This window comes from Macaca nemestrina, chromosome 1 (assembly GCF_043159975.1).
Source record: "Macaca nemestrina isolate mMacNem1 chromosome 1, mMacNem.hap1, whole genome shotgun sequence".
NCBI classification, from domain to species: domain Eukaryota; kingdom Metazoa; phylum Chordata; class Mammalia; order Primates; family Cercopithecidae; genus Macaca; species Macaca nemestrina.
Genome location: NC_092125.1, coordinates 37,947,576 through 37,962,838, shown reverse-complemented (window position 1 = coordinate 37,962,838; position 15,263 = coordinate 37,947,576). Strand labels below are relative to the sequence as shown.

Sequence of the window (15,263 nt, the reverse complement as noted above, 5' to 3'; positions counted from 1 at the left end):
GCCGTGACGTCGCTTTCCGCAGGGAGGCCCGCCCTTCGGCACATCCCCCAACCCGGCGGCGGGCAGCCGACCCCGGAGGGAGTGGGGGTCCCGGCGCCCCGAGTGAGGCCGGCGGGGCAGAGGGGGGCGGGGCGGCAGGGAGCGGGGCGGGGCCTCGCAGGCAGGCACCCCCCCACCGCCTCCGCCCAGCCGTGCGGGCTCGCGCCCCGGGTATAAATTCTGCGGCTAGCCCGCCGCGGCAGCAGGTGGTCGGAGACAGCGGCGTCCTGGGTTTGTGGGTCTCCGTGGGTTCCAAGCCCGCGTGGCTCGTGTCCTCCTTACTCCTCCGTTCTGAGCCGGGGCCGGGCGGGGCAGGAGGTCGGGAGGCCCGGAGGCCGGGGCCAGGGCCGCGTCGCGGTGTCTTTGCCTTGCGCGCTCTCGGTCCCCGGCTTCGCTCCGCCGGACTGAGCGCGCTCCGTAATCGATGACCCTATCCATCTTCCTCCTCCTCTTCTCCCCTGGCCAATTCCTTTCCCGCCGGCACTTCCCAGCCCCTGCTCTCTCTCCTACGCGTCTGGCTGAGGCTGGGCCAGGGACAGCCCGTACTCGGCCCGGAACGCGCGAGTCACGCGGCGGGCAGCGGCTGGGGAAGGCGGCCAGGGGCAGCGCGCGGAGGTGACGGGACGCAGGCCCCCCGCGCGCGTCCCCGCAGACCGCGGCCTGCAGCCGGAGTCTGCACTTGCCTCCTCCTCCGCAGAGCAGGGGACCCAAGCCTCCCGGCCGGGGAGCCTCCCCGGCAGCCCTGCCACCGGGCGTCCGGCTCGGCCCTGTCTTAGGTCTCCAGAGCCCGCTCTGCCTCTCCGGCTGCCACCGCGGGTGCTTTGAACCATCCCCGACCTCATGCGTGCAGGGCGGCAGTGAGCACACGGACGCCCGAGCTAACCAGCGAAAGGGCTTGCGATGCTTACTGTATTTACGAGATGCATAGACAGGTAGAGAGATAAACGCTTAAAACAAATTATCCTCAACGCGAGTTTGGCGGAAATACAACAGAAGGCCCAACGCTGGGCGCTCGACGCCTCCGGGCTGCAGGCGCGGGAAGCCCACCCCGTCTGCCCCAAGACCCAGCCGCTCTCCTGCCCCCAACCCCCACAGCATTTCCTTCCAGAAATGCAGACATACGCGTCCTTCCAGCCTAGTGGGGTTCAGCTTAGGCGGGAATCTCCAAACAAGGGACACCTGCTCACCTTTCAGGGTTGGTAAGGGAGGAGCATGGGACGGGGGAGAATGGCCTGGTCGTCTGCGCTGCTTAGAATTTGCCTCCAATGAGGTCACAGTGACTTCTGTGTGTCCTGGTACTGGGTTGGCATCGTCTCTTCCCTTGTTTACCTGCGAGGTGACTCCCGTGGGCTAGATAATATACGCAAGAAGAAAAAAGCAAAATAACCCAGTGACATTTTTAGTGTTTACCAAAATGTGTTCTATAGAAATATAACTAGTAAGCAAACACAGGGAAATGCCAGCCTCATGTTCAGTGAAAAACATGCAAGACAAAACAACACGTGCACACCTTTTTCTGTTTGTCATTATGACGGACGCGGGGGAGGGGCATCCTAGAGTTCAGGACTGGCGAAAGGACTTGGACACTGGTACTCTCACCAATACTACTGGGTGCTTATACTCTTAATATCCGTTTGGAAAGAAATTCGGCAATATGTATCAAACTCATAAATTTTTCATACCCTTTATGTAGTACTTTTGAGTGTCTATTTCACGGAAATAATCTAGAATTTTTTTGTAAAAATTTCATGCATGAAGATGTTTATTACAGCATTATGTTTTGGAGAAAAATAACCTAAATAGTCAACAAAAGAACAGTGGCTTAGAGAATAGATTCGGTTGTTTGTTAGTACGTTATAGAATCATGGAAACCAATTATGAAACCCAATAACACGAGGATGCTTGTGAAATACTAATTTTTTAAAAAGCACAATGCAATAGCATAGGATTATAAATGTGTAAAAATCTTAGTGAAATGTAAGGGCAATAATAATACCCATTGTTGGTTAGGCTGTAGGGAAATTAGAAAACAATTTTCTGGTGGGGATTGTAAAGAGGGGAAATGTCTTCTCAGAACATTTTGGCTACAAATGTGATAGATTTGACCCAATCCCTATAGAAATTTATCCAAAGAAAATAATCAAGAATGTTTGTAAAGATGTAGTTACAAGGATGTTTATAATGTTTTTAAAAGGGAAAACCTAAAAATCTAACAATAGGGGATAGTAAATAAGTTCACTAAATTATTAAGTTAAATGGAATGTTATGAAGTCTTAGAAATAATACAACAGAAGAATGTTTAATAATATAGAAAAGGGTTTGAGATTTATTAGGAAATGTGTAAAAAGAATATGAAGCGGTATGAACTTCAGGAACATTTTTTTTAAAAAAGCATGAACACCGTACACTTAAAAATGGTAAAGATGGTAAATTATACGTATATTTTACCTCAATAAAAAATTGTCTAAAGTGGGAGAAGTAAAAAAATGCCAAAGTGTACAAGTGGTTGTCTGTACAGTGGATATTGTAGTTTATTCTCTTTGCTTTTTTCAGTTTTCTCAATGAGCACATTATTTTATAAAGCAGAAAAAACTAATAAAATGCTTTTAAAAATATTAGGGAAAAGGTAAGGAAAGATATCAAAATACTATTCAAAAGAATATTAGGAAAAAGGTATATTAGGGAGATGCATTATGGAATTTTCCCTTTTTCTCTTTTCCAGATTTTCTGTAAAGTGATTATTTTTCAGTAATATTAGTAAAAGATAACATTCATATGCAGTGAATGTAAAGCATATATAGTAGTTAGTTTTATAATTTAAAATTATATTTTAAAAATGCTCTCTGCAGCTCCTGCTTCCCTGATTTGAACCTGCTGGGGTCCTGCCATTTTCCCATTGCATGTCACTAGCCTGTCACTAGGTGAGGAACAGCCTTACTGTGCTGGGGACTTTTCTCTGCCCAAGACTGATTCAGGGAATACACTTTCACCTGTGTCACTTGGCAGACAAGCCCAAGAAAGTCAGCTTAGCTCTCAGTTCTTGCACCTGTAAGCAGCAGCGCCAACATACCTTGCACCCCCATGCGCACACACACAGTGCAGCTCAGCCAATAAATGCCCTTTCCACATTCTGAGGCTTTTTTTTTCTTTTCTTTTGAGATGGAGTCTCGCTCTGTCGCCCAGGCTGGAGTGCAGTGGCATGATCTCAGCTCACTGCAAGCTCTGCCTCCTCCCAGGTTCACACTATTCTCCTGCCTCAGCCTCCCCAGTAGCTGGGACTACAGGTGCGCGCCACCACGCCCAGCTAATTTTTGTATTTTTAGTAGAGACAAGGTCTCATCATGTTGGCCAGGATGGTCTTGATCTCATGACCCCGTGATCCGCCCACCTCGACCTCCCAAAGTACTGGTATTACAGGCGTGAGCCACCGAACCCGGCCATTCTGAGGCTTTTCTAAAAGCATTTGCCTCTTGTATGAGCTGGGTGCCATTCCCAAGGTCCTCCAATAACATCTATACCAGCTGAGACATTTCACTTCCCCTGGGACCTCAGCTTTCCCATCTGCAAATGAGGAACCCCTAGCAAAAAGCTTTCCTTAAACAGATTTTAGTGCCTACTGATGTTGATGGTAATAATAATAATAATAATAACAACAACAACATAATAGCATATGGTAGTAATGATAACAACTAATATTTATTGAAATTTTGCAACTGTACCAGGCACCAAGGCAAATGCTTCTAGCTGCATCATTCTACCTATTCTTCATGAGGAACTGATGCATGGTATTATCATAGCTACTTGGTGGATGAAAAATCCGAGGCTAGCAGGGGCTAAGCTCTTTTCTACCCCCAGAGAATGGGAGAATGGCTGAATCCCACAGAAGTCCAATAATCTCTACTATGGAATGGTCCAGAAAGATCCTTGGGGTGGGACTCAGTTTGGATTAAAATCCCTGAGCTGACTCAGCAGGGTTTTTCTCACCACAGTGCACCCAGGGCTGGCAGGTGACCTCCCAGGAATGTTCCTCAGAGCCAGCCATATCCCTTTGGGCCAGGACCTGGTTGGAGGGTGAGCACTGGAGGATGGGCCTGTGGTGGGGTGATGTGGCTTTCTTCAGGTCTAAGTTCTGTCAGAGAAGTTGAACAATAGCCAGTACAAAGTACCCAGTACTTGCTAGACATTTTTACACTCCATTTCTGGAAACCAACCCAACATGTCGGGGGATCTAATTAAGAGACAAGACACTCAATTTAGGAAAATGATTATAACTTACATTTGTCTAGCATTTTACATTTTACAAAGTTCCTCCACGTATTTTATCTCATTTTATCTTCATAATTATGCCCGGGCTTGGGTATGATTATCAGGAACAGAGAGGTTAAGTGGTTTGCCCAAGGTCACACAGCTAATAAATTGCAATGCCAGCTGGAAATTAAATCCAGTCTTTTGACTCCCAATATGGTGCTCTCTCCACTCGGCACAGCAGTCTAGTGTGTCTTCTAACCCCTCCATTTTAAGAGCTTCACAGACTAGGCAAGTTCACTTTCAGATGCCAGGAATCCTGAACCCCAGGCTCTTTCTCCACTGAGGGACGAATCTCACTGCCCCTGCTCCCCTCCCTGTCATCCCAGCTCTAATCATCTTCTCCTCATCCTCATTCCTCTCAAAGCCCCTTTCATCATTTGCATTTTGAAACTGTTTCCTTAATTATTCTCCTGCTGTTGGAAACCTGCTCTCCCCGGGCTCCGTGGCATCCTTTGATTTATCTCTGTCTGGATAACAGCTCCCCAATTCTCCTTGGGGAATTCAATTTTCATTCATTTTTCTACTGGGCTAGATTGATATAGACCCTCTGCCCCGGTCCATATTACTCATTCCAGCAGAGAGAACCAGGGAGACCAACCCTTAGCCCGGCCCCTGGGGAGCCACTGTCTTGTTCAGGGAGCCACAAGGAGTTCTCCAATAAAAGGACAGGGGCCTTTGCTCTTCTCCATCTGTCCACCCAGTCCTTCCAGTCATTTGTCACAGGGCCTTTCATGGGCCCACCACTTTGTCATTTGTCTCCTTCTCTTCCCAGAACCTTGCAGGGATCTCTCCCCACCAGGATGCTGATCAGAAGGCCATCTCTGCTCATCTTAAACCTGCCCTGTGTCCTTGACACAGGAATTTAAGGGATATGGAAAAGAGATGGTCCTGTACTTGGCCATCTAACTCTCAAGATAAGATTCTGTCTCAGTTAGTGGCTAAGAAACAGGACAAGAAAAGGGCACTGGAATCCTTAGAGGAAGACAGAAAGTAACAATGGCTCACACTTACATTGCCAGCCCTGTTCTAATGCTGCAGGGATATTCCTCATGAAACCCCCACAAATCCTTAGAGGCAGGTACTACCATTATCCCCATTCTACAGATGAGGAAAATGAGGCACAGAGAGGTCAAGTAATGTGCCCAAGGTTCACAGGTGGTAAGCAGCAGAGCCAGGATATGGTCACAGGTAGTTTGGCTCTATCCTTGCCAGCATCACCATCATCATCAAATAATCCTTATTTAAGGATTCCTGGGCATGGCCAGGTGAGTGGTCCATGCAGAGTACATGACCCAGCAAGGCCAAGTCCTCTGAGCCCATCTCTGAAGCCATCACATCCCATGGCTGTGTGTATGGGGGAGCTGGGGAGTTTAGTCTTGTTCCAATTTCAGAGTTAATCCTCTCTTTCAAAAGTCTATAGTACCGACTGGGCATGGTGGTTCATGCCTGTAATCTCAGCACTTTGGAAGGCCAAGGCAGGCAGATCACCTGAGGTCAGGAGTTCGAGATCAGCCTGGCCAACATGGTGAAACCCTGTCTCTACTAAAAATACAAAAATTAGCCAGGCGTGGTGGCAGGTGCCTGTAATCCCAGCTACCAAGGAGGCTGAGGCAGCAGAATCGCTTGAACCCGGGAGGTGGAGGTAGCAGTGAGCCGAGATCATGGCACTGCACTCCAGCCTGGGCGACAGAGTGAGACCGTGTCTCAAAAGAGAAAAAAAAAAAAAGTCTACCTAGATCATTCCTTAATTCGTGCATTCATTGGGCATCTGTTGTATGCCAGCTCCATGACAGGCCCTGAAAGGTAATGACCTGGAGTGCCAAGTGCAGGGAGTTCACAGCTTACTTTGCTCCAGGACTGTCAACATTCCCATAAAATTATGTCAGCAAAGTTCTCCAGATGCCTCTGTCTTCCTTGTGTTGGGAAGGGGTTGGAGAACTGGGTTAACAAATGTTTGGGTTCTGGGCTTAGATGACCTGCATTCAAATCCCAACTTGGATACATTCTGGCAAGTTCCTTTTCTGCTTTCCCTAAGGTCACATAGCTAATAAGTTGTAATGTCAGCTGGAAATTAAATCCAGTCTTTTGACTAAATGGAGTTAACAATAGCACTCTACTCACAGACTGTTACCTAGTCAGCATCATGATTATACCCTCTGCAATATTTTGCTTTTTTTTTTTTCTTTTCCTTGTTTTACATGTATAGGGGAAACTAAGGTACAAGAAACTCTCTTGGGTGTTCTTAAGTGAAGACTAGACTTTGGGAGCTCTTCTTTCCTAAGCATGCAGTTGGGATAGAGAGAGCCCCATGGCCATGGACTGTTCTCGGTTTTCTCCTTTTTGCAGATGGAGGAAACCTTCTCTTTCAGGTCTGCCACAAGCTGAGGTCAATGTGCCAGAGTTACTTCTTGGGTGAAATTTTAACTATCTTGTGAAAAGCTCCACTCTGTCATGGCAACAGACACCTTTCTTGTACCAAGCAAAGGGGACAGGAAGGTGTAGCTGGGCTGATTCTGTATCTTTCCTTCGGAAGCTGTTCTGCCCACACTGCCTTGCACCTATGTTCTCTTTGTTTTCTGATTTGACTTAATCTCCAAATTTATGTAAAGAAGGAGCTTAGATTCCAGATGCTACACTACTGATACCTTCCCCGCTTCCCCCTTTCCTCATCTTCCCTCCAGGATTCAGCAGCATCTCAAATCCAAGAATGGTCTTAGTGACCAACATTTTTATAGTGCTTGACAGTTTACTAGGTGCCTTTCCATACCCTTCTCACGGAAGCCTCACAAGGCAGGTAGATCACATCATACTCCAACCACTTTCTAGATGAGGAAACTGAAGCGCAGAAAGGTCACGCTGTCTGGGCTTGACCTAGGGCTCTGTCTCAGAGCTTCTAACCAGATGATCATTTCTCAGCTCTTTAAGAGGACGCTAGAAATGGTCAGGAGAAGGGGTGGAAAGTCCAGCCTGGCTCCATTTTAAATAGCTGCAGGTGTCAAAGCTAATCTGTAAAACAACCCCGTCATTGTCTTGGCGAAAGATTTTTACTGGAGGAGCCTAACTCAGCAGTTTCCCTTCAGGAACTGACTTATAACCAAAACATGTCAATGTGTTCGATGTGGGCAGAGGGAATGGGAAGAAGGCCCGGGAGGTGTGTGTGAGGACAGGCAGTGAGGCAGGGGCCAGACTCCCGATTCCAGAACCAGACAGACTTCAGTGTGGGTTCCAGCCATGCTGCCTGCTGGGTGCGACCCCCTGCGAGCCTCCATTTACTTATTTGTGTAACAGGATAGTGACAGTTCCTACCTAATACCATTGGCAAAGGAGGAATAAAGCCTTTAGCACAAGACCTGGCGCAAGCAAGCCCCCATAATTGTGATGCTGTTTATTGTCCAAGAACAGGGGTTCCCTGCTTGGCCTCTTCTCACTTCTTACATTCTGGCTCACTATGAAGAGCTTTCCACTGGTCATCAAACCTTTCTTCGTGAAAACACTGACCTGCGGAAAAGGGACCAGGTCACTGGAACTGTGGCCACTTTGGGTGGTCAAGGAGGAAATATTGAGAGCTTTGGGGGCAAAGGATTTCCACCCAGGCCTCACCCGAGGAGGTACTCTGCCGAGAACATAAACCCTGGCTGTAATCTACCTCTGAGTGTTATGTCTGTGAGAAGTTACACCCTGGGAGCCTCCATTTTCCTGTGTTTAAATGGGGGTGATACTCCCATAATTATCCTGAGAAGAGGCTGTTGGGGGATCAGGAGATCCCACAGGCAAAGCTCCTAAGGCAAATGCTCCACGAATATTCCTTGTACTATTGGGCCCTTCACTGAGCTCCTCAGACTTTCCTACGCACATCATCACCGGGGTGCTGTTCAAATGCAGGCTCTGACTCTGTACGTCTGGGGCCTAGGATTCTGCATTTCTGAGGAGTTTCCCAGGGATGCTGATGCTGCTGGCCTCTGGACCTCGGAGTGTGTGGGGACACTCCAGAACTCCACTGCCCAGAAAGCAGCTGCTAGCCGCATGTAGCAGGTGACCACTGAAATGTGGCTGTGAGAATTGAGATGGGCTGTAAATTAAATTATGTACTAGATTTTGAAGGCTTAATACAAAGAAAAGAATGTTAAATATCTCATTAAGATATTTTAAAATTGTATCATATGTAGAAATGATAATCATTTAAACATATTGAGTTAAATCTATTGTTCACATTAATTTCACTTGTTTCTTATTTGAATATGGCTACTAGAATATTTAAAATTACATAAATGGCGGCCGGGCACTGTGGCTCACACCTGTAATCCCAGCACTTTGGGAGGCCGAGGCAGGCGGATCACTAGGTCAGGAGATCGAGACCATCCTGGCTAACATGGTGAAACCCTTTCTCTACTACACACACACACACACACAAAATACAAAAAATTAGCTAGTCGCGGTAGTGGACGTCTGTAGTCCCAGCTACTCGGGAGGCTGAGGCAGGAGGAGAATGGTGTGAACCCGGGAGGCGGAGCTTGCAGTGAGCTGAGATCCCGCCACTGCACTCCAGCCTGGGCGACACAGTGAGACTCCGTCTCAAAAAAAATAAAAATAATATAAAAATAAATAAATATTATGTAAGTGGCTGACATTATATTTCCATTGGGCAATGCTGTTCTAGGGTGCTCTGACTTGTATGGTACTTTTTAAGAAAATGGATTCAGGGGTACCTGTGTAAGTTTGTTATATGGGTGTATTGTGTAATGCCGGGGTTTGGGCTTCTAGTGAACCCATCACCCAAATAGTGAACATCGTATCCAGTAGGTAGTTTTTTCCCCGTTGTGCCCTCCCTCCTACCCCCTTTTGGAGTCCCCACTCAGGCGTATGGTACTGTCCACACACACGCACACATACACAGAGAAGTCTCCGTTCCTCCTAGCCCCTAGCACAGCTCCTGGTACCAAGTAAGGGCCTAATGAAAACTGCCAGGTGGAGGAGGAAGGCTGCCCACAGATGGAGCCACATGAGCAATGGGCCCACCCCACACTGAGGAGGAGATGTCAGCTGCACAGGTGGGAGCTGAGCAGGTGGCTGTGCCTGACAATCTCCCTCTTGCAGTTGACCCTGACGTGCCACCCACCCATTCTCTGTCATCCTCCGCCCCACACTCTGCTTTTTTCAAGACTCTGGTGGCAAAGAAAAAGGAATTCCAGGGCTCCCTCCCCAGGTTTTGCCAGCTAAGAGGACAGGGCTGGAGAGGGAGGGGCCATGGGATTGCCCGAAGCGCTGGAACACTGCATCCCACAGGCTTCCGGCTAACCAGGAAAGCCACCGGGGCTGAACCCATGGGCCTCATCCGTTTCCTCTGCTCCCCTCCCACAGTTCACATCACTTCCTCGGCTTCTCTTTGGGGTCCTCGCCCCACCTCTGCCTGGGAGAAGCTCATGACCACAGGGCACAGGCCAGACATGAACCTGCACAGCCCTCCCTGAGCCCCTGTCACCCAGGAGAAGAGGCTGCAAGCAGCCCAGAGGAGTTTCACAGAAACAGCTGGAGTGCCGCATCTGAAGATGCACCGCCTCCCACCCGGAAAGAACGTACACCCCGAGCCTGGACCCCCACGGCGGCCCCGCCTCCCACCCAGAAAGAACGTGCACCCCGAGCCTGGACCCCCACGGCGGCCCCGCCTCCCACCCGGAAAGAATGTGCACCCCGAGCCTGGACCCCCACGGCGGCCCCGCCTCCCACCCGGAAAGAATGTGCACCCCGAGCCTGGACCCCCACGGCAGCCCGCCTCCCACCCGGAAAGAACGTGCACCCCGAGCCTGGACCCCCACGGCGGCCCCGCCTCCCACCCGGAAAGAATGTGCACCCCGAGCCTGGACCCCCACAGCAGCCCGCTCCCACCCGAAAAGAATGTGCACCCCGAGCCTGGACCCCCACAGCGGCCCCGCCTCCCACCCGGAAAGAACGTGCACCCCGACCCTGGACCCCCAGGGCTGCCCGCTCCCAGTGACCAGGTCAGGAGAGGCGCTGGTGAGTCAGGAGGGGGCCCAGGGCACTCGAGATCTGGGCTGCACCCCAAACCGCAGGGCTCTGAGTGGATCTCTGCCCCTCCACAGAGGCCCCTGCTTGTGTGTCCACGTGGCCCACACCCTCCCACCTCAGTGTCGCCCACCCCTCCTTCTGACTAGTCCCCTTCAGTAAGCACAGGGCACTAAGCAGGACAAAGAGAATTCTCAAAGCATGTGCACTTACCAGAGGTCAGGGAAAGACTGCCTTCACCGTGAGGGTTTGAAGGAGGAACAGCCTGGGAGCAGAGATCCTGGCAGGGCCCGGGACTCTAGAGAAATCAGGGCATCTGTGGGTGGGGGTAGCCTCCCTGTGGGGAGGAACCTGGAGAAGGGGTGCCCTGGGTGGGCCAGGGCGTTCCCCAGGAGAAGGCCAAACCTGAGGGAGTGCACAGAGCCCAGAGGATGCCCCGCTCCTCTTTTCTCTAAGAGAAGGTGCTCTGCTCCCCCTCAGAAGCTGGGAAATGAGGGTCTGCCTAGGGGGAGGGTAGCAGAGGGTCTGGAGACCGCCTCAGAGAAAATTAAATTGCACTTGAGGGCAAATTCTATTAGGGAATAGAGCCTGTCTCTCAACAGCCTGCGTCCATTTAGGTGATTAGCTAGGCCCAACACTTCCACCCAGAGCCTGGTGAGCTCTGTCCCTCCGTTGGGGGAGCCAGGCCGGAGGTCCAGCTGCCCCCGCTCCCCTCTCATTCCCCCTCTCACCACTCACAGCCCCCAAGCTCTTTGACAGGGGCCCAGAAGGACAAGCACCTTGAGTCTCTCCTGGAGCACAGAGCAGGTGGGCAGCTTCATGGAACACATGGAGAAAAGGACAAGCAGCACCCCAGGGACAGAGACAGATTTACCCTGCTTCAGTCTGGAGCAGGGACAAGGGAGGTCAGAGGTCAGGTGAGGGAGAGCACTGGGCACTGGGGTAGTCGGGGGGCTGGACTTGAGGGGCTGGGAGGCAGGAAGGAGGGGGACAGGTGGAGGAGACGACGGGGGAGCAAGAGGCCAGGAATAGAAGTGAGGAGATGGACAAGAGGCAAGGACTAAGTCAGCAGGGTTGAGACCCAGGGAGTGGGGATGGAGAAGACAAGTGGCTGGCATCTGATGATGCCGTGTAATGGTAAACTAATGGAACATGATGGTAAATCGTCAAATAAATCCACCCGTGAGTGGGCATCATAATAATAACATGCACCTTAGGCTACTGTGTTGCTTGAGTACACGTTCTAAGAGTTCAACAAATGTTGGCCAAGCGTGGTGGCTTACGCCCGTAATCCCAGCACTTTGGGAGGCCAAGGCTGGTGGATCAGTTCAGGCCAGGAGTTTAAGACCAGCCTGGCCAACATGGCGAAACCCCATCTCTACTAAAAATACAAAAATTAGCAGGGTGTGGTGGTGCGTGCCTGGAGGCTGAGGCAGGAGAACCACTTGAACCCGGGAGGTGGAGGTTGCGGTGCGCTGAGATGGTGCCACTGCACCCCAGCCTGGGTAATAGAGAGAGATCCTGTCTCAAAAAAAAAAAAAACCAAAAAAACCAAAACCAAAAACCACAAATGTCAGGGCCATCATGAGCTGTTGGCCGTATGTTCATACACTTTGCACTGTCTCAACACTTTGGCAGAAGGGTCTAGATCTGAGGCCTTTCCAGGGCCCACTTGCCAATCCATTATTTCCTAGCACCAGTGGCACCACAGGCCCCTGATCCACAGGCCCGTCTTAGCCGGCTGGACCCTCTTCCGGCCCCTGCTGGCCATCTGTCCATGAGGAAATGCTCCCCCACCTCCTTCATGTTGATCAGTGAAAGAGTTTGTTTGATTTCCCTCAATTTCTGGCTATAAAATTATTTCATTTGCTTAACAAAACTTTATTATGCACACACAATGTGTTCTGAGGAGAGCCAGTGCTGTTTCTAGAACATGGAGAAACACAAGCACAGGCAATTTAAAATGAGCTCTGAGCAGGAGCATGGATGGAGCTGGAGGCCATCATCCTACATAGACTAACTCAGGAACAGAAAATCAAATGCCACGTGCTCTCACTTATAAGTGGGAGCTAAACGATGAGGACACGTGGACACACAGAGGGGAACAACACTGGGGCCTATCGGGAAATGGAGGGTGGCAGGAGGGAGAGGATCAGGAAGAATCACTACTGGGTACTTAGGCTTTACGCCTGGGTGACAACGTAATCTATACAATGAACCCCTGTGACCCAAGTTTACTTATATAACAAACCTGCACATGTACCCCCTGAACTGAAAATAAAAGTTAAATAAGAGATAAATAAAATGAGCTCTGAGAATACGTAGTGGTGTATAAAGCATTGTCTCTGACCGGTGGCATGAGTTATTCTGGTTTAGGGGACCCTCTCTCACAGGCTCTCCTAAGGCCCACCATGCGCCCTGAATTCTGGGCCCAGGTGAGCTTCACCCTTAAACCAAAGTACTTATGTTGCTGGGGTGGTTGCACTCCCCCGAAGAGCAAGGGATTTGTGTTCTTTGGGGGAGCGAAGGGGACGGGGTGCTCAGAAAGGGAAGACCCCTGAGGAAGGGAGAGAGAGTACGCGGACCTTCCCCAGCTGTGTTAGCTGCACAGTGGGTTGTGGCCTGTTCTGCCAGCACTCTCCAGCCCAGGGTCTCCCTTGAGGGGCGGCTCCTGCCTGGAGATGGGTTCCAATGAGCCCCTACCCAACCCCTGATGCTTGCCCAATTTCCAGGGCACAGGCATAGCATCTGAAGGCACGTGGAGAGTCTGGGAAGCTGGCTGGGGTTGCAGATGGCCTGGCACCCTCCCAGTGGAGGCTGCTCAAGTTTCCCAGCATCCAGGCTTTCTGGCTTTGGACACACCAAATAGCATTGACAACTGACAAGGCCCCTGTTTCCTGAGAACACTCTCTCTCCCCCAGCCCCTGTTACAATAGGGGTCAGTTCCCTCCTTGGGATTCCAGCCATCTTCATGACAAGAACACCCCTGAAAAAACAAGCTCCCATCCTTCATGGGGCTGGGAAACTTCCACCATGTCCCAGCCACCCACTCCTGGGGACCCTCTCCAGTGGCTCTTAGAAAGCATTCGAGAACCCCTGATTCCCATTAGCTTCACTCTCCAAGGACAATCAGTGCCCCAGCGCCAGGTAGACGCTTCCCACCAGCTTGGAGACCTTGGGCAAGTTACTTAACCACACAGATGACTTCCTCGTGGGAAAACAGAGAGGGGGTCCCTGGCTGTCAGGGGCAGACATGAAATCACTGTGCCGAGATGTTTCTATGAGGTCCTCGGGCCCTTTTACTCCTCTCTAGTGACAGCCAAGACATGGTCTTGTGCACTGCTATATTTCCAGCTTGAAGTACAGCGCCTGGCATATTATGACTGCTTAGTAAATATCTGTTACAAGAATGAAGTGAGCGAAAGAATTTCTAAGTGACCTGATCCACTGCTCAGGCCCAAGAATGGAAGAAACCTGAGCGCATCTTCCCTGGGTCAGCAGGGCTGCGGAGGTGGCATCCGCTCTCGGGAGCAGCTGAGCAGCCTGTGGTGGCTCTGTCAGGCCTGGTTAGATGACTGGGCCTGTTATTGGTGTGGGCAGCTGGCTAGATACTCACAGTTATGCTGCTGTCAGGGCCCCACTTACCTCTCATCTGTAATGGTTCCCGGCTTTTTATGTACTTCCTGCTCTTCCGTAGCACTCTACAGACTCTATTACATTTGCCACGTGGTCTCCTGTGATGAACACTCGGGAAGAAAGGAAAAGCCTTTGAAAACGATCCAGAAACCGAGGCACCAGCCTTCAGCTTCAGCCACTGGTGGCTGGAATAAGGCTGGGGTTCTGCCTACGCACTTTTTATGTGATTCTCCAGGCCCAGGAGGCCTGTCCTGCTCTTGCCGCATTTCCAAGTCCTGGCTGTTCCTCCAGCCAGCTCGGGAATCAAGACTCATGTACCTCTTAGCATCACAGCATCTTATCATCAGATTGGAAGGCATCTCAGAGGTCTTCAAGCCCAACTGCCCACTCCCTGCCGAATTATGTCTGTGGCATCCCTGGATGACAGCCTCCTGTGAACACAGCAGGTCTCGGGGGCAGTTTTCAGAGGCAGCCGGGACCATTGCTAGTCAGTTCTACAGCAGGACTACTACTTCCCACAAAGTTTTGCCTTCGAATAAAGTAACTTGAAAGTTTGATTTTTCTGGGTTGTGAGTGTGTGTGTGTGTTAAGTGCTAATTTAGTTAGCACTTAAATTACTGTAAATAAGTACTTTCAAAATGACTTTAACATCTGGAGTTACTTGTTTTTTCCACTATTTCTTTAACCCACAATAATAAGAGTAAGAGTTGATCTCCAAACTTCCATATGAGATCTTTGCTTTTTCAAAGTGGGCAACTGATTTTTAACTAAATTTAAAATTATTAACTCTTTTCTTTTCTGAGACCGGGTCTTATTCTGTTGCCCAGGCTGGAGTCCAGTAGTATGATCATGGCTCACTGCAGCCTCAACCAATCCTCCCACCCTCAGTCCCCTGAGTTGCTGGGACTACAGGCATGCGCCACCATGTCAGGCTTATTTTTGTATTTTTTGTACAGATGGGGTTTCATCATGTTGCCCAGGCTGGTCTCAAACTCCTGGATTCAAGGGACTCACCTGCCTCAGGCTCCCAAAGTGCTGGCATTACAGGCGTGTCACTGTGCCTGGCCCATTATTTTCTTAAAATACAAAAATGAGGGGGTGTTTCCATAGTGTACTGGTTATCACATTCCCCTAAAATGTGAAAGGTCCCTGGTTTGAAACCAGGCAGAAACAAGCAGTTATTTTCCTTCTGGCTGGGCGCAGTGCCTCACGCCTGTCATCTCAGCACTTAGAAAAAAAAAAAAATTGCTCTAAAACAT

At 50.1% G+C, this 15,263-nt stretch overlaps 1 protein-coding gene across 1 annotated transcript in view; it reads right to left on the bottom strand.

The window, feature by feature from the left end:
* Positions 1–1,374, bottom strand: part of LOC105484519 (LIM homeobox 4) — a 49,102-nt gene extending 47,728 nt beyond the window's left edge. Inside the window, exon 1 of the mRNA XM_011746234.3 lies at positions 1,227–1,374. The gene's annotated coding sequence lies outside the window, so the exon portion shown is untranslated. The remainder of the gene's footprint in view (positions 1–1,226) is intronic.
* Positions 1,375–15,263: the final 13,889 nt, after the last annotated feature.